Source organism: Triticum urartu, chromosome 6A (assembly GCF_056163025.1).
Source record: "Triticum urartu cultivar PI428250 chromosome 6A, HENAU_Tu73, whole genome shotgun sequence".
NCBI classification, from domain to species: domain Eukaryota; kingdom Viridiplantae; phylum Streptophyta; class Magnoliopsida; order Poales; family Poaceae; genus Triticum; species Triticum urartu.
Window position 1 is genome coordinate 350,809,502 of NC_141878.1, and position 20,719 is coordinate 350,830,220.

Genomic DNA, 20,719 nt, shown 5'->3' on the forward strand with positions numbered 1-20,719 from the left:
TGTCGAGGAATGCGGCTTCCAGGTCCTCCCAACAACCAATTGATTCTGCTGGCAAGCTGTTAAGCCAATGCCGAGCTGGTCCTTTAAGCTTGAGTGGGAGGTATTTGATGGCGTGTAGGTCATCACCGCGGGCCATGTGGATATGAAGGAGATAGTCCTCGATCCATACCGCAGGATCTGTTGTGCCATCACATGATTCGATGTTCACGGGTTTGAAACCCTCAGGGATTTGATGATCCATTACTTCATCTGTGAAGCATAGTTGGTGTGCGGCGCCTCTGTATTGGGCTATATCATGACGCAGCTCAAACGAGCTTTGTCTACTGTGTTCGGCCCGGCGCATTTTCCCGCGCCTTGGTATTTTTTGAGCGGCGCCGGGGTGCGGCTTGAGTGGAGGGCCGAGAGGCTTCTCTATCGCGGCCACGGGGTGGCCGGTTGGCCGCATCATGCACTGGTGATGTAGGTTTAGGTGCTTCCTCCTCTAGTCGGGGTAGCAACCTGCGCTTTGGGTAGCTCTTGGAGGGGCGTTCGAGTTCATACTCTTCGGCCGCAAGGACTTCAGTCCATCTGTCAGCTAGCAAATCTTGATCAGCTCTAAGCTGTTGTTGTTTTTTCTTGAGGCTGCTCGCCGTGGCCATAAGCCTGCGTTTGAAACGCTCTTGTTCGACGGGATCCTCCGGCATGACAAATTCGTCGTTGTCGAGGCTTGCCTCGTCTTCGGAGGGAGGAATATAATTATCGTCCTCGACCTCTCTGTCTCCCGCTCTCTCATGAGGGCTGGCATCTCCATCCTCCCGTGCTGAATCTTGCTGGAGGTGGTTGTCTTCGGCACTGTCCGGGGTGTTATTATCTCCCGTGCCGGAATCACCGTTTTTGCTTTGGCGGGATTTAGAGCGGCGCCGCTGACGCTGGCGCTTAGGCTGCTTCTTGGAGGGGTCATCCTCCGCTGTTCCATCGCCATTGCCTTATTTTGGGGTGTCCACCATGTATATATCATACGACGAGGTGGCTTTCCAGTGCCCTATAGGCGCTAGTTCCTGATCGTCTCCTGCATCGGCGTCCATACCGTCGATGTCTTCGGAGTCGAAGTCAAGCATGTCGGTTAAATCATCGACAGTGGCTACGAAGTGGGTGGTGGGTGGGCTTTGAATTTCTTCATCATCTGCATCCAAACCTCGCTGACCGTAGTCCGGCCAGGGCTCTCCTGATAAAGAGAGAGACTTTAGTGAATTCAGAATATCGCCGAAGGGCGAGTGCTGAAAGATGTCCGCGGGTGAACTCCATGATCGGCGCCCAATCGGGTTCGATCGGTAGGGGCACGGAGGGCTCGGAGTCTGGAGAGGAGTCCGGCTCCTTGGAGTCACGGGCTTCGCAGAGAATAGGGCTGGTGTTCGGCTCGATCGCCGTAGAGATTGCAGCCCCCGAGGCGGTGTCCAACCACCCATCCTTGATTGGCGCAGTTGGCTCTGAATTAAGGGTCAGACCTGATGCGAGTGCGGCCTCCAGGGCACTGTTTGGCGGCAGAGCTAGATCATGCCCATCGTGACAGTGCGGCGCGCTCTGCTGCGGCTCGAACCCGTCGAAGATCAAGTCTCTTCAGAGGTCGGCCGTGTAGTTCAAACTTCCAAATCTGACCTGATGGCCAGGGGCGTAGCTTTTGATCTGCTCCAGATGGCCAAGTGAATTGGCCCGCAGTGCAAAGCCACCAAATACGAAGATCTGTCCGGAGAGAAAAGTCTCACCCTGGATTGCATCGTCGTTGATGATCAGAGGAGGCATCGGGCCTAAAAGTGATGAGATAGTGGAACTCTCAATGAAAGCACCAATGTCGGTGTCAAAACCGGCGGATCTCGGGTAGGGGGTCCAGAACAATGCGTCTAGGCGGATGGTAACAGGAGATAAGGGACATGATGTTTTTACCCAGGTTCAGGCCCTCTTGATGGAGGTAAAACCCTACGTCCTGCTTGATTAATATTGATGATAGGGGTAGTACAAGAGTAGATCTACCACGAGATCAGAGAGGCTAAACCCTAGAAGCTAGCCTATGGTATGATTGTTGTTCGTCCTACGGACTAAAACCCTCTGGTTTATATAGACACCGAAGAGGGCTAGGGTTACACAGAGTCGGTTACAATGGTAGGAGATCTACATATCCGTATTGCCAAGCTTGCCTTCCATGCCAAGGAAAGTCCCTTCCGGACACGGGACGAAGTCTTCAATCTTGTATCTTCATAGTCCAGGAGTCCGGCCGAAGGTATAGTCCGGCTATCCGGACACCCCCTAATCCAGGACTCCCTCACTTCCCAACAAGAGATGTCTCCATGTTAAAAGAGCATGGAAAACTGCCGCCAACTCGAGGTCATGAGTGGGGTAGTTCTTTTCGTTGGGCTTCAACTGGCGAGAGGTATAGGCCACAACTTTCTTCTCTTGCATTAACACCGCACCGAGACCTTGCAGGGAAGCATCACAGAAAACCTCGAATGGTTTGGATTCATCAGGAGGAGTCAAAACTAGAGCTGTGACTAACTTCTCTTTGAGGGTGTTGAAAGTGATGTCACATTCAGGCGTCCAAACATACTTCACATGCTTCTAGAGGAGGTTGGAAAGAGGCTTCGCGATCTTAGAGAAATTCTCAACGAATCTTCGACAATAGCTTGCAAGCCCAAGGAAACTGCGGAGCTGCTTCACATTCTGAGGCGGTTCCCAATTCACAATTGCAGACACCTTCTCAGGATGAATAGAAATGCCCTTGGTGGAGATGATGTGCCCAAGGTAGAGAACCTCATCGAGCCAAAATTCACACTTTGAAAACTTCGCATAGAACTGATGTTCTCTGAGTTTGTCCAGCACCAATCTCAAATGCTTGGCATTATCCTCCTTGTTCTTGGAAAAGACCAAAATATCATCGAGATACACCAAGACGAAATCATTTGTGTAAGGGTTGAAGATGAAGTTCATCATGCGGGAGAACGTTGGAGGAGCATTGACAAGGTCGAAAGACATGACAGTATATTCATAAGAACCATAGCTTGTTCTGAATGCTGTCTTGGGGATATCTTGTTCAAGAATGCGAATCTGATGATAGCCCATACTAAGGTCAAGCTTGGAGAATACTTGGGAACCCTTGAGTTGCTCGAATAGCTCATTGATGTTGGGAAGTGGGTACTTGTTCTTTATGGTCTTCTTGTTCAATGGGCGGTAGTCGACACAAAGTCGGTCCGTGCCATCCTTCTTCTTGACAAAAATAACACCACAACCCCATGGAGAAGAACTCGGTCGGATGAGACCCATATGCTCTTGTACATCGAGTTGTTTCTTCAGCTCCTTCAACTCTTCTGGTCCAAGCTTATAAGGATGTTTGCAAACAGGTTCCGTGCCAAGCTCAAGATCAATGACGAATTCAACTGGCCGGTGAGGAGGCATTCCTGGAAGCTCTTCTGGAAAGACGTCTTGATATTCACAAACGACTGGAATCTGAGAGATGGCATTCAACTCACTCTTCTCATTGAGAGAAAACAATCGAATTGTATCATCACGAGTGGCATAGATGATCACATCCTCAGACGAGTGTGTCAATTGAATCTTCCTGGCAGCATAATCAAGCTGAGCCTTGTGCTTAGAAAGCCAGTCCATGCCAAGAATTAGATCAATATCCGAGTTACCAAGAACAATTGGAGAAGCCAAAAATTTATATCGCCCATCTAGATAGAAACATTTGGAACCATAGAGCTTGCGTTCATGAATTTACCCAGAGAGACAACTGATAACTGCCTAGGCAAATCAAGGAAAAGCATCTCATGCTTAGATGCAAATGGTCTTGAAATGAAACAATGCAATGCACCAGTATCAAAAAGGACTTTTGCAGGAATATCATTAACAGGAAGATTACCCATGGTCACTTCTGAAGAGTCCTCTGCTTGAGCTGTGTTCATCATGTTGACCTTTGCAGACTTGGAATTATGCTTGACCACTGCATTGCTGACAGATCTCACAGGAGGAGGAGGCGGAAGACGCCTCTGGTTGAAGCATTTGTTTGCATAGTGCCCTTTCTGCTGACACTTGTTGCAAGTAACCTCTGAGAGCAGGCGGTGATACGGAGCACTTGACCTTGGAGCATGAGACGAAGCTTTGTTCTGATAGCCTGGGTTGGGTGGGTGGGAAGATCCATTGCCACCTTTACTCTTCTGCTAATAAGGATGACGGAACGGAGGAGGAGGAGGCAACCAGAACTTTTGCTTCTTAGCTGCCACTTGAGTTGAAGAAGAAGAAGGAGTTACATCCCTGACTCTCTTCTTAGATGCATCGCACTTGAGCTGAGCGGCCTCTTGCTTTAGTGCCATGTTGTAGAACTCATCATACTTGGTCGGCTAGAAAAGCACAAGAGCTAATTGCAGATCTTCTCTAAGGCCACCTCTGAATTGATAAATCATGCTCTTCTCGTCAGGGACGTCTTGTTTAGCGAAGCGAGCGAGCCTCTGAAACAGGATGTTGTATTGGTAGACAGACATACTGCCTTGCTTCAGATTGCGGAACTCCTCATGCTTACTCTTAGCAACACTTTGAGGAATGTGGTGAGCTTTGAAGTCCCGGTGGAAATCATCCCAGGTAATCACACAACCTCCTCTGGAATCTTTGTATTGTTGTCTTTGTATTGTTGATACCACTCAGCAGCTTGGTCTTTGAGTTGGAACGAAGCAAACTTGAGAAAGTCCTCAGGCCTGACATTGCTACACTCAAAATGTTTGCAGATATCCATGAGCCAATCGTCAGCGTCCGTGGCCTCAACACAGTTACTGAAGGACTTCGGCTGGTTTGCGAGGAACTAATTGAGGGTAGCAAACTGAGCTTGATTGTTGCCTTGGCCTTGATTTCCTCGGTTGCTCTCTTGCAAGAGTTGCAAAAGCATCTGCGTGTTGGCGTTGGTGGCGGCCATGATAGCTTGCCATGCCTATGGAGGTGGAGGTGGTGGCGGAGGTTCCGGATTCAGACGCGTTGGAGGAGCCATCCTGAAGAGGTTGACATCCGTTAGCATCTTGAAAGACATATATTCAAGCTGAATCAATGGATCGAAATTGCAACATATAGCCTTAACATTCGAACAAGAATGAATGAATGAATTCCAAAGTAAATGATCACACTTCCATAAATTGAGAAGCCACTTAGATAGAGATAGATGAATAAACCAACAAGGTACGGATATGAGCAAATAATTGGTAAGGATTACCCAATCACAAACCAAATATCTACGGGAAGAAATACTAGAGCTACATGAATTCCCACCTATGAAACTCCCGAAACTTTCTGTTTATGCAATCAGGTGTTGGGGATACATGGGAAGCATAATATCTCACCCAAAACTAGCAAATCCTACATCCAGCTGTATCCATCCTTCAACACATAACCAAGAAACCTTCGGAAATCATTTACCTCAACCTTCGAAAAGCATCCTTTATACGAGTTATGGTAATACTCTCGAACTCCCGCCCCAGTACTGGGTGGCGTCGATGTTATCTCACCAACAACTGCATAAAAGAGATTTTCAATGTCGGCGAACTCAGGTATTCCAGAACTGCAATGATAAAATTGTGACGACAACACCTCGGAGCTCAACTCCCCGGGACACTGCCACAACCACTAAATGTTAGGAGGCACCAAGAACAATGTTCTCGTCACAAAACCATCAGAACGATTCCAAGATATCCGCGTGATCCTAATTTTTTTCCGTGAAATTTGAGGAGAAAAGAGTCAAAACTCTACGTCAGGAGGCCTCACCAGAGCAACGAAGGGACTGAGGAGTAAAAATAATCCTACTCTCCAATATATATAATCCTATAAGACTCAAAACATTTTTTCTAGACTCAACAACGCCAACGATTTGATCAAGCAGGGGGCTCCTAAGTCGGGGAAGGATCTGATTACCAACTTGTAACACCCACGATGCGACTATATCTCCCATGTGTCGGAGCACGACTTAGAGGCATAACACATAGTAGGCATGTCGCAAGAGGGGTAATCTTTACACATCCCATGTACTGAATAAGAAAGAGATAAAGAGTTGGCTTACAATCGCATCTTCACACAATACATAAATATAGCATTACATCATCCAGAATACAATCAAGGTCTGACTACGGAACCAAAATAAAGACAACCCCAAATGCATAGATCCCCGATCGCCCCAACTGGGCTCCTCTACTAATCGTCCGGATAGGAAGCATAGTAACGTCCAGAATCCTCATCGAACTCCCACTTGAGTTCGGTCGCGTCCCCTGCACTGGCATCGTCGGCACCTGCATCTGGTTTTGGAAGTAATCTATGAGTCACGGGGACTCAACAATCTCACACCCTCGCGATCAAGACTATTTAAGCTTATGGGTAGGAAAAGGTAGTGAGGTGGAGCTGCAGCAAGCACTAGCATATATGGTGGCTAACTTACGCAAATGAGAGAGAGAAGAGAAGCAAAGCATGGTCGAGAAGCTATAAAGATCAAGAAGTGATCCTAAAACTACTTACGTTCAAGCTTAACACGAGACCGTGTTCTATTCCCGGACTCCGCCGAAAAGAGACCATCACGGCTACACACACGGTTGATGCATTTTAATTAAGTTAAGTTTCAAGTTTTCTACAACCGGACATTAACAAATTCCCATCTGTCTATAACCGCGGGCACGGCTTTCGAAAGTTCAAAACCCTGCAGGGGTGTCCCAACTTAGCCCATCACAAGCTCTCATGGTCAACGGAGGATATTCCTTCTCCCAGGAAGACCCGATCAGACTCGGAATCCCGGTCACAAGACATTTCGCCAATGGAAAAACAAAACCAGTAAAGCCGCCTGAATGTGCCGACAAATCCCGATAGGAGCTGCACATATCTCGTTCCCAGGGCACATCAGATGAGCCATACGTCGGGTTGGCATAGACCCTGGTTGCCCAGGGGGCGCCAGACATCGCTTAGGTTGGACCAACACTTAGAGAAGCACTGGCCCCGGGGGGGGGGGGGGGGGTTAAAATAAAGATGACCCTTGAGTCCGCGAAACCCAAGGGAAAAAGGCTTAGGTGGCAAATGGTAAAACCAAGGTTGGGCCTTGCTGGAGGAGTTTTATTCAAGGCGAACTGTCAAGGGGTTCCCATTATAACCCAACCATGTAAGGAACACAAAATCAAGGAACATAACACCGGTATGACGGAAACTAGGGCGGCAAGAGTGGAACAAAACACCAGGCATAAGGCCGAGCCTTCCACCCTTTACCAAGTATATAGATGCGTTAAAGTAAACAAGATATAATAATGATATTCCAACAATAAACATGTTCCAACAAGGAACAAACTCCATCTTCACCTACAACTAGCAACGCTATAAGAGGGCCTGAGCAAAGCGGTAACATAGCCAAACAACGGTTTGCTAGGAATGGAGGGTTAGAGGCTTGACATGGCAATATGGGAGGCATGATATAGCAAGTGGTAGGTATCGCTGCATAGCAAAAGAGCGAGCAACTAGCAAGCAAAGATAGAAGTGATTTCGAGGGTATGGTCATCTTGCCTGCAAAGTTCTCCGAGTTGACGAAAGCCTGATCCTCGTAAGCATACTCAACGGGTTCCTCGATCACGAACTCGTCTCCCGGATCTACCCAAAGCAAGAACACAAGCAAAGGAAACAACAATCAACCATGGTGCAATGCGCAAGCAACATGATGCAAAACATGGCATGATATGTGGCATGTGATATGCAATGCATATGCGAGCTCTAGAAGGAAAAGATTGAACCAGGCCTCAACTTGGCAAACCAAGAGCGCCGCTGGAAAGATGAGTTGATTTCGGTCAAAATCGATATAAAGATCACCGGAATCGAATGCATGGTTTGCAAATGGCAAGCAAAATGATAATGGCACAATTCTACGATTAACAGCACGATGCCATCTAGAATGGAATAAGAAACTAAGCTACTGCACTCCAACATAGCAACAAAGCACATGGAAGTGATCTACTCAAGATGCTTGACAAAATATGAACACTGAGCTACGGCTAAATCACACAAGATCAGGTTCAAACAAGCATGTCAAAAGTGGAAAAGATATCAGCTTCACAGACTTGGTGAAAATACTAACATGTTAGGATTTAACATCAGGAAGCAATGTTTAGAGCAAGATAACAACATGCTACAGGAACATATCTTGGCAAGACAAGGCATGGCATGAATCTACTCAAAGCATATAACAAAAGTTCCTTACTGACCATAAGCCAAAAGGGCACAGAAAATATGATGACACCCATGTAAACATAGCATGTTTCGTTAACAGATTCAGACTTAGCAGAAAACTGGACATGGCATCAATAGAATTATGAAGGCATGTTTGCGAGCTCGATTCACTCAACACAAGGCATTGCATGACAAGATAAGCATACTACCAGTAAGAAGACATGTTCATGAAGCTAACCAAAGCAAGAACAAACTCATAGCATGCATGGATCAACTACAACAACCTTGGCAAAATTGATTAACACGTAAACAATCTGCCAGGAACATTTTATAGCAAAAGTAGAGAAAGATTGAGTCATGCTAGGGTACTCCATAAATGCAAACAGGGACATGGATGGATAGAGCACAACCATATGTCCAAATCATCCTTACTTAACATGCTCAAAAGAAGCATGGATCTCTCTGTAGCAACATGAATACATGGCATAAAAATAACAGCAGGGAAAAGACATAGTGAAATTCTAAGTCCCTGAAATCAGCAACATCACGAGAGCTACTTTGCATGCTTGTGCCAGTCACCACATTGATCACAAAAATACATGGCATACACCCCTGTAAAGATGGCATGACATAGCCCAAAACACATGTAGAGCTCATGCCCATATGCAGCACACAATAATCATGGCAAAAAAGACAAATGCTCAAGATCTGCTAAGTAACAGGAACTAACATTTTATAGCACTTTTGCATCAACAATTTGGGAATCAAGATAGACTCAAACAAGCATGACGCAATGGAACAAAATGAAGAGCACATCCAGATGAACATTTTGATATATGGCACGCACAAAACGGAGCTACGAATGCAGAGTTATGAAATCACGAACAGGGCATAAAAATATGGGGGAAAAAGGACTTGAAGGAAAAGTTAGACCTCAGATCTAGGGTTTCACTATAGCACAGGGACCGATGCGGCGGCGGATCCCGCCGGAGAACTCGCCGGAGAGCTCGGGGAAGAAGGGGCCGGCCGGGGCAGGCGGGGCTGGGGTCGGGGCCGCCGGATCTGGCCGGATCCGGGGCAGGCGCGGCTCCAGCGGCGGATCTGGGTGGCGGAGGCGGCGGGGCGACGCACGGGGCGGCGACCGGAGAGGCGTGACGGCCGGAGTTGGCGGCGGGGACGGCGAGCTTGGCGGCGAAGGCTTGCGGCGAAGCTCGGGCGGTGGGCGCGTGGAGGAGAGCGGCGCGCGCGGGGGGAGAGACGCGGGCTTGCGGGGGCCTGCCGTGGGCCGAGCGGGCCAGCGCGGCAGCGGGCGGCTATGCGCCACGTGGCAGGCTGAGACTGGCTCGGGGCGGCGGCATGATTCGTCCGGCATCGCCCGGACGTGTCCGGCGGCGCGGAGGGGGAATTTTAGGGTTTCGCCTGAAAATTTCGGAAGGGGCACATATTTATAGGTAGAGGGAGCTAGGAGAGTCCAAATGAGGTGCGGTTTTCGGCCACGCGATCGTGATCGAACAGCCGAGAGGATGGAGGGGGTTTGGATGGGTTTTGGGCAACTTTGGAGGGCTGTTGGGCTGCAACACACACGAGGCCTTTACGGTTCCCCGGTTAACCGTTGGAGTATCAAACGAACTCCAAATGGCACGAAACTTGACAGGCGGTCTACCGGTGGTGTACCAAGGCCGCTTGGCAAATCTCGGTCGATTCCAAGAATGTTTAACACCCGCACACGAAAAAAGACAAAAGGGGCGCCAGAGGGCATTGGAGTGTCGGAATGCAAAATGGACAACGGGGAAAAATGCTCGGATGCATGAGACGAACACGTATGCAAATGAGATGCACATGATGACATGATATGCAATGCATGAAATGGACAAAAAGCAAAACGAAAACAAAACCCAACCATGAGGGAATATCATAACTTAGAGCCGAAAATGGCAAGAGTCGGAGTACAAACATGGTAAGTTACATCCGGGGTGTTACAGGTGCTTATGGAGAAGAACACTGAGCTAGCTCAGGAACTAGAAAAGTGTCAGCGCCAGCTGCTTGCTGCCAATGCCGTACTGGAGAAATACAAGGCATCTCCCGGTAATATTTTCCTCTATCGAAAAATCATAATGATACACCGATAGTGTGAATCTGGGTACTTATCTTTGTGTTGGGTCATTAGACCAAGTACGGGAGCAGCTGGACGCCGCTCGAAGCGAAGAACACGGAGCCAAAAATCTACTAGCAGCGGGCGAGCGTGTATTGACAAAAGTCGTTCAAGAGAAAAAGAAACTCCAGGATTCGAACGCCAAACTGGGTGAAGAACTGAAAGATGTGCTAGCTCAGCTAGCGGACTCTGTGAAGGAGAACAAGAAGCTGCGAGGCGGCATATTCAGTACGTGTCCACTTTTATCTTATAACAATTTGGAGGTAACGGTAGCTGATATAGCTGTAATTGCAGGTGTATTGATGAACCGTCCCAAAGAGGAGGTGTCCAGATCATCGAGTGATCTTCTGCAAGGGCTGTCGCAGTTGCACGAGCAAGCTCGGCAGGCGATGCGGAGTGTAGCCAAGGCCTTATGGCCATCCGGCTCCCCTCTAGGAAGCATGGAGAAGCTAGTAGAGCTGTTCAAGGGAGCGCGACGGCGTGTCTGGCTGTGGAAGATATCGGCCTGCCGAGAGGGTGCGCGAGAGGCCCGGGCCATGGTGAAGACGCGATATACCAAGATGGATCCTAATCACATGGTTCGTGTCGGACCACTAGGGCCGAATGGGGAAGAAATTCCCATTACTTTAGTATATGACCAAGTAGAGGTGGCCGCCAAATATTCCCAACAGGATTGTAAATTAGACCGCCTTTTGGACGGTATAGAGGAGGAAGTGTTTGAGTCATGAGCGACTATGTACTTTCCTTCTAGCTGGATAATAAATACAATTTTCATCACCGACCTTTTCGCTTCAACCTCTTGACCCGAAGGTTCAGAGTGTTTCTGAATACCGTAGCGGTAGAATATACTGGGGTATGCGTGGAAACCAGGCGTAGGGGTCATAATTGCTCAAACAGACAATGTGTATCCGGCTAGTTATGTTATATTACATTATGTAAGAAACATCTTCCAGAGAGAATAGTTCTGTTAAGGGTTCCTTTCCCTGGGTATAAATGCATGTTAATGTGCATGTCCGAACTGTGATTGATAAAATCGTAGAGTAAGTAACATCTGGGGTTCACAATGGAGTGAATGCGAAAACACCTTTAATTCGCCGACCGAATATTCCCTTAAGAATGCTAGCTTTCGGCTTCACCCAGTCTGAGGTACACATCCGGATGACCCGGCAGTAACAATCGCAGAGGTGCTCCCTTTATGCCCTAGCCGAACTAACGGGAACGTAGGGCATAAGCACAGGAGCCAGGCAACCCAGCTTGGCCAAAACTTAAGTCATATCGATGCATATAGTGGCGAAGAAAAGATACATATGGAAAAAAAGGAACGCATATGTGCTGAGCTTGATGCTCGAAGAATAGTCGCAAGCTTCTGTACGAGAAGCCCCCAGGTATAATGAACGTACATATTTAGAGATGTACGCGTCAGGTAGGGATGGTCTAGCCGCACTAAAGCCGTGGCTAAAGAGAAAACGAAAAAGGTAAAAGACGAAAAGAGAAAATAAATAAATAATGGTAATAATAGGAGGGAGGAAACAAACACAGAGTTCGGTGTTAGGCATAAAATCGTCGTAGTCTGGCCACATTCCAGGGGTTCGGCTCTAGGTGATTATCTGATGCATCACGTAGGCGGTACGCTCCTCCGGTGAGAACTTCGTCAATGATGAAGGGACCCTCCCACTTGGGCTTGAGTTTGTCCTTTTTCTTCTCCGGCAAGCGTAGAACGAGTTCACCAATGTTATACATCTTGGCCCGCACTTCTCTGCTTTGATACCTACGAGCCTGCTGTTGATAAAATGCGGAACGGGCTTTGGCGATGTCATGCTCCTCCTCCAAGGCATCTAAGCTGTCCTGCCGATCAAGCTCGGCTTCTCTCTCTTCGTACATACGCACTCAAGGTGAGTCATGAATAATATCGCAGGGTAACACTGCTTCCGCACCGTACACCATGAAGAAGGGTGTATATCCAGTAGAGCGGTTGGGTGTGGTCCACAGCCCCCAGAGTACGGAGTCAAGTTCCTCCACCCAGTGCTTGTCTGATTCCTTGAAAGACCACACTAGTCTGGGTTTGATGCCGCTCATAATAAGACCATTAGCCCGTTCGACTTGACTGTTTGTTTGCGGGTGATAGACAGAGGCGTAATCGAGCTTAATGCCTAGATTAGCGCACCAGGTTTTCACCTCATCGGCTGTAAAATTGGAGCCATTATCGGTGATTATACTGTGCGGGACACCGTAATGGTGTACCACGCTGGATAGGAAATCTATTACTGGCCCCGCTTCGGCCGTTTTAACTGGTTTGGCCTCTATCCACTTAGTGAATTTATCCACCATGACCAGCAGATACTTTCTCTTATGGCTTCCTCCTTTAAGGGGTCCGACCATATCGAGTCCCCAGACCGCAAAAGGCCAAGTGATGGGGATTGTTTGTAAGGCAGTGGGGGGCATATGGCTTTGATTGGCAAAGAGTTGGCATCTGACGCAATGTTGGACAAGGTCCTATGCATCTGCTCGGGCTGTCGGCCAATAAAACCCTGTACGGAAGGCCTTGCTAACAAGGGCCCGAGCTGCGGCATGGTGACCGCCGAGTCCGGCAAGAATTTCAGCCAAGAGCTGCCACCCCTCTTCCTCCGATATACATCGTTGAAGGACTCCGGTGGCGCTTTTCTTATAGAGCTCTCCACCATGAACCGTGTACGGCTTTGAATGCCGGACAATGCAGCGGGCCTCATTCGGGTCCTCAGGAAGCTCTTTCCTGTTAAGCTAGGCCAGGAAGGGTTCGGTCCATGGGTCAATGACTGCCATGATGAGATGCGCCGACGGTGTTATTTCGGTGGCTGAGCCCCCGACGACGTCGGTGTTTCCGGGATCTGGGGTTATGTTTGGATCCAGACTAGTATTGCCATTTTCCCCTGCCTCACCACGAATGGCTTAAAGAGCCTTTCCAGGAAAATATTAGGTGGGACGAGGTCGCGCTTAGCGCTGATACGAGCAAGAACATCCTCCGCTTGATAACTTTCTCGAGCCACATGATGGAACTCGAGCCCTTCGAACCGGGCCGACATTTTTATGACTGTGTTACGATACGCTGCCATCTTCGGATCTTCGGCGTCGAAATCTCCATTTATTTGAGATATTGCAAGGTTTGATTCCCCGCGTACTTCTAGGCGTTGTATGCCCATGGAGACAGCCATCCGGAGACCATGCAATAAGGCCTCGTATTCGGCTGCGTTATTGGAGTCTGTGTATAGTATTTGGAGAATGTACTAGACGATGTCTCCAGTAGGGGATGTTAAAAGGACGACCGCTCCTAACCCTGCCAGCATTTTGGAGCCGTCGAAATACATGACCCAATTGGAGTATGTGCCATACTCTTTAGGGAGTTCGACCTCTATCCATTCGGCGACGAAGTCGGCTAGTACTTGGCATTTTATAGCTCGACGTGGCTTATATGTAATGTCAAATGGGAGGAGCTCGATGGCCCATTTGGAAATCCGGCCCATAGCATCGCGGTTGTTTATAATGTCATTGAGTGGTACTTCGAAGGCCACCGTGATCGAACACCCCTGGAAGTAGTGACGGAGCTTTCAGGATGCCATGAAGACCGCGTATGCTATCTTTTGATAATGAGGGTACCGGGATTTGCATGGTGTAAGGATAGTAGATACATAGCATACTGGCTTCTGAAGCGGGAATTTATGTCCGTCCTGTTCTCGTTCAACGATGAGTACGGTGCTCACCACCTGATGTGTTGCCAATATGTATAATAACATCGGTTCACCGACGTTTGGTGCGGCCAGGATTGGATTGCTCGCAAGAAGGGTTGATGTAGAGTAGGAACCCTAGGGGCCGATCTTTCATGATAGGAGCGAATCCCGCGATGAACACGAAGAACACAAAGGGGAAACGAGGGGAACACAAAGGAAAACACGGGAGAAACGCTAAACCAACACAAGATAGTCACACATGTGCTAGATCCTCAGATACATAAGAGGTCACACGGTACACGATCAACTAAGGAGATACAAGGGTAACGGTCTTCTCCGTGAGGAGGTCTTGATGTTCTTCTCCACAAGGAGGTCTTGAATCGAAAGGGATCTTCTCCGAAGAAGCCGCGGTCTCTCACGAGGAGTAGATCCGATGTGGATGAGCGTAGCTCGATCTCTGAAATGAGCTAAACCAACGCTAACCCTAGCTAGGATGAATAGGGGGTCTATTTATAGTTGAAGTGCAAACGGGGGCGAAAGTAGGGCTACATGGGCCTGGGGCCCGAATCTGGACACAGCCAGGTACCAGACGTCCGCTGGGGACCGGTCGTCCGGGGTCTCAGGAGCGGCTGGACGTCCGCTCATTCTGGCTCGGATGCTGGTGTAGCGGATTTCTGGTGGCTACCAGTCGTCCGGTCGCCGGTCGTCCGCTCATTTGGCTCGGGTGCAGGGGCACCGGTCGTCCGGTCTAGGCCGGACGTCCGCTGGCTGGGGTTCGGCTGGAGCATCAGGCGCCGGACGTCCGGTCCCGGCCGGTCGTCCGGTGGCTAGGACTTTTCCTGCAACCCTCCTTCTTCACCGTCTTCTCATCCATCCTCTTGTTCTTCTTGTCCTTGCTCCTTATCTTCTCCATGATACCTGAGTATGCACAAAGTGTCCGTATGAGGTAGTACCCAAGTCTCATGTGCATCGAAGTGGAATTGTGAGAGGAGAGATGTCACCTCGGTTTCAAGAGCTCTTGCACGTGCTCGTGTCATGGGTCCAAGAGGTGTCGTAGGCGATGTAGTTGGGTCCATGGGGATGGCCTTGGGATGCTCCGCATCATCTCCCCTCCCTTGGGGAAGATCCGTCCTCAGATCAAATTCTTCATCACCATGGAAGGGAGAGAGATCTTTGACGTTGAAGATGTTGCTCACATTGTACTTGCCGCGTGGGAGGTCGATCTTGTAAGCATTGTCGTTGTAGCGTGTGAGCCCCTTGAAGGGTCCATCCGCTCGGGGTCGAAGTTTGGACTTGCGTTCTTGTGGAAAACGGTCCTTGTGAAGGTGTAGCCACAAGAGATCACCAATGTTGAAGACCAGAGGTTGCTTGCTGAAGTTGAGCTTGGTCACAAGGCGTTGAACTTGGTGCTCGATGGTGTTTCTTGTATCTTCATGCACCTTCTTGAGATGTGTCGCTCGTGCACTAGCGTCCAAATTGATGCGCTCTTGGAATGGTAGAGGGAGAATGTCCAATGGTGACAAAGGGTTGAAGCCGTAGACAACCTCAAAGGGGGACTTGCCGGTTGTGGAGTGTCTTGCTCGGTTGTAGGCGAACCCGGCAATAGGTAGGCACTCATCCCACTCCTTGATGTTCTTCTTGATGAGTACTCGAAGTAGAGAGGAGAGTGTGCGGTTGGTAACTTCCGTTTAGCCGTCGGTTTGTGGATGATATGCCATAGAGAAGAGTAGCTTGATTCCGAGCTTGGCGCATAGGGTCTTCCAAAAGTAGCTAAGGAACTTGACGTCGCGGTCCGGGACGATAGTCTTTGGCACTCCATTTAGACGCTATATTTCCCTACAAAAGAGATTAGCAACATGTGAAGCATCGTCTATCTTGTTGCAAGGAATGAAATGTGCCATTTTTGAGAAACGATCCACAACGACAAATATCGAATCCTTCCCATTTCTAGTCCTAGGCAAGCCAAGTACAAAGTCCATGCTAATGTCTTCCCATGGTTGATATGGAATTGGTAGAGGCATATAAAGGCCATGTGATTGAGCTTTGGACTTAGCTTTGTGACATGTAGAGCATCAATTGGTGAAGCGGTTGACGTCGCGGTACATCTTGGGCCAAAAGTAGTTATTGGAGAGCGTGGCGAAAGTCTTGTCGCGTCCAAAATGTCCCATTAAGCCTCCTCCATGAGATTCTTGCAAAAGCAACAAATGAAGAGAAGACTCGGGGATGCAAAGTTTGTTAGCTCTCATAAGATATCCATCTTTGATGTAATAGCGTTCCCAAGAGGTGTGCGTCAAACACTTGGCATAAGGAGTAGCAAAAGTAGGGTCATGCACATACAATTCTTTGATATGCTCAAAACCAATGACATCCAATTCAAGTTGAGTAACAAGCATGCATATGCGAGAAAGGGCATCCGCCACAATGTTTTCCTTACCCTTAACGTACTTGATGACATAAGGAAAAGACTCAATAAATTCACTCCATTTAGCATGATGCTTGTTCAACTTGGTTTGGCCCTTAAGGTACTTGAGCGTTTCATGATCGGTATGAATGATAAACTCATGAGGGCGAAGATAGTGTTCCCATTCATGCAAAACACGGACTAAAGCATATAGCTCTTTGTCATAGATGGGGTAATTGAGTTGCACGCCAGAGAGTTTCTCACTAAAGTAACCTATGTGGCGCTTCTCTTGTGTTAACACACCTCCTATGCCATTACCACTAGCATCACAATGAATCTCAAAGGGTTTGTCAAAGTTGAGTAAAGCAAGCACGGGAGCATGAGTAAGCAAATCCTTAAGCTCATTGAAGCGGTATCTTGGGATGGTCCCCAAACAAAAGGCACATTCTTCTTGCTCAAAGCATGCAAAGGAGAAGCAATGGTGCTAAAATATTTCACAAAGCGACGATAGAAACCCGCAAGGCCAAGAAAGCTACGCACTTGTTGCAAATTGGTTGGTTGTGGCCAAGTCTTAATAGCATTGATCTTGGACTCCTCAACATGAACACCCTTAGAAGAAACAACAAAACCCAAGAAAACGAGCTTGTCAACACCAAAAAGGCATTTCTCCATATTAGCATAGAGATGCTCTTTTCGAAGAGTTTGCAAAACGGTTCGGACATGGGTGACATGCTCTTTGAGAGACTTGCTAAAAACAAGGATATCATCGATGTAGGCCACAACAAACACACCAATGTAAGGGCGAAATACATGATTCATAAGGCGCATAAAAGTACCTGGTGCTTCCGATAGACCCATAGGCATGACTAACCACTCATACAAGCCAAACTTGGTTTTGAAAGAGGTTTTCCATTCATCACCCTCTTGTATGCGGATTTGATAGTAACCACTTTTAAGATCAGTTTTAGAAAAGATAGTGGCACCACTAAGTTCATCAAGCATATCATCAAGGCGTGGAATGGGATACCTATAACGAATGGTGATAGCATTGATAGGTCTACAACTAGAGCACATGCGAAAGCTACCGTCTCGTTTTGGCACAAGAATGACCGGGACGACACAAGGGCTCAAACTTTCACGCACATATCCATGGTCTATGAGATGCTTTACTTGCCTTTGTATTTCTTTGGTTTCTTCGGGGTTGACGCGGTAGGGAGCTTTGTTCGAAAGCGGTGCTCCGGTGATGAGGTCAATGCGGTGCTCAATGCCTCATAGTGGAGGTAGTCCCAGAGGTAGCTCGTCGGGGAAAACATCGTGAAATTCCTGCAAAAGAGAAGACAACACTAGAGGAAGAGTGTGAGAAGTGTTAGTTTGTGGTGCATTGTCCTTGCACACAAGGACGTAGTGTAGGACACTAGATGGGTTCTCACACACTCCTCTTATCTCACTTTTGGTGGCAAATAGGACTAAGTTCTTCTTTTCGCTCATCGTGGAGGTGTTCGATTTGGGCTTGTGGCGCTTACTCTCTTTTTGGTGGCTCGCTCTCTCACTATGATCTCCACGATGGGTGGCTTGCTTGTCGCCGATCACTTGGCTTGGCAACATTGGACAAAGGACGTATTCCTTGCCCTTCATCTTGAAGATGTAGTGGTTGGTTCAGCCGTTGTGGATGACTCCTCTATCAAATTGCCATGGGCGTCCAAGGAGAAGGTGGCAAACAGTCATTGGAACGATGCGCACTCCAATGTGTCTTCGTAGGCTCCTATTTTGAAGGAGACTTGTACTCAATGCTCGACTTGGATAGTGCCGGAGTCGCTAAGCCATTCCACTTTGTATGGATGTGGATGCTTCGTCTTGGGCAATTGGAGCTTGGAGCAAAGTTCTTCACTTGCGAGGTTATGACAACTCCCTCCATCGATGATGACCTTGACGGATCGTCCATTGATGCCGGCCTTGGTGTGGAATATGTGGCATCTTTGGTCTTCGTCTTGGTGATGTTGGAGAGTCAAGACTTTGGAGACAACAAGAGAGGGACTTGAATCTTCATCGCAAAAGATTTGTTCCTCTTCATCGTTGACTTGCCGGTGCATGGCGACTTGCTCAAGAGCGTTCATTTCTCCTTCACTCATCGAGTTGTATGTGCCATCATCGTTGAGGATCATGGTCCGCTTGTTGGTGCACTTGTAGGACTTGTGGCCTCGGCCTCCGCATGTGAAGCATTTGAAGGAACTCGACTTGATGGTCTCCTCGGTTGGGGTTGATGATGATGAAGATCTCGGCTTGAAGTTGCTTGTAGTAGGAGGATGACTTGGAGTAGACGAAGCTTTCTTGGAACTCGACTTGTCGATGTTGCTAGTAGAAGGCTAGGTAGACGGTGTTGGAGTCGTTGAAGCTTGGGTGTTGGAGAAGCCGTATGACTTGGATGAGAACTTGGCATACTTGAAATCATCTTGCACTTGGCGTTCCGCTTTGGTAGCTTGATGCACTAGCTCGATGAGGTTTGAGTATGGTTGGAAGTCAGCAATCTTCTTGATAGGATGGTTGAGTCCATTCAAGAAATGTGCCATTGTTTGCTCATCATCTTCTATGATGTTGCCTCTTATCATGGCAATCTCCATCTCCTTGTAGTACTCTTCAACGCTCTTGGTTCCTTGCTTGAGTAGTTGGAGTTTCTTGAAGAGGTCGCGGTTGTAGTAGGTAGGCACAAAGCATGCTCGCATGACATCCTTCATTTGCGCCCAAGTGGTGATAGGTGGTTCACCTCTTGCCTCACGGCGCTCGATGACTTGTTCCCACCAAATGAGGACATAGTCTTGGAACTCAAGGGATGCCATCGTGATCTTGTTGCACGTGAGCTTGATGTCGTCGTTCATCGTAGTTGTGTAAACAGAAGATCTTGTCAACTTTCAATGCCCATGAAAGATACTCTTCGGGATCGTTGCTTCCGTTGAACTTGGGCATGGTGAACTTGACCTTGCCATAGCGTTACTCTTCATTGTGTTGGGGTCGGGGATGATGACGCCCATGTTGTTGATAATTTTCCAACTCGTGTTGCTCATGGCGTGAAGGGTTGTCGACCTCATGTTGGACTTGTCATGGAGGATGTCCATTCTTGTCATGCTCTTGATGAACTTGATGTTCTTGGCGAGCTTGTGGAGGAGCTTGTTGAGCTTGACGTTGCACGTGAGCTTGATGTCGTCATTCATGGATTTCTTCACGAAGTGCTTTCTCTTGTTCACGCGCTTGTCGGCCTCAGTTGGCTATGGCTCAACTTGAATCTTGGAGGGCTTGTTGCGCCTCAAGTGCTTGAGCATCACGGAGTTGTTGTTCTTGGCGTTGTGCTTCGGCATCTTGTGCTACTTGGTGTAGGCGCGCTTGCTCTTCCTCTTCATGTTGGCGTTGTCGTTGCCGTTCTCGTGCTAGCGCAAATGCCTCTTGGGTTTGACGTCGTCGATGCTCTTGAGAGTCGGTGTCACATAGAGGATTGAGGCTTTCTTGACGATCATTGCGCGCGACACGGCGTACAGTGTTCAATGTCGGTGTACTTGAGCCGGAAAGAGTGAAGTCGGAGTGGCGACTTGAACGACCCCTTCCTGTCGAGGACGAAGTGGAAGAAGAGCGGTTGAGCAACAAAGCGCGAATCTCGTCCATCCTTGCGTCATTCTCTTGCTTGTGATCGTCGACCTTGTGGTCAAAGTAGTCCCTTGTACGTTGCTCGGAGAGTCGCAAGTCGGCGGCGAGGTTGTCGATGCGTTCACTCATAGCTTGGTGCTCTTGATGCAAAGCACGTCGTGCACCAAAGAGGTGACTCTTGGTGACATAGGAGTTCATGTCGTCGTCGTGCTCAATGAAGAGTGGGTTGGTGTCAGGACCCCGATTCCAAGTCACATCGATCTAGCATGTAACACCTCATATCGCTTTGCGGCCTCACGCACGGTATTCCCACGGGTGTCGCCTTACTTTGGCCCGGGACCGTTTGCGTCTTTTGGCTCACGTATATGATAGTGTCGCTAGCATCCATATGACAGAGAACCCAGGCCGACATGACTAGTCATGAACCCAAAGTGGCACTAACTTACGGGGACAGGCATACATGAAACAACATCGAGCATGTCGGTCAGCAGTGTGCGAATCCGGGCTGTAGCACTGGGCTAACAGGACTCCGGGAACCTAGGCTGTAGCAGGCTAGGTAGGACTCCGGATGTCACCGCGTGACATTTACCCAAAGGGACAGACACAGGAACGAAGTGAATCACATGCCGGCCAGTC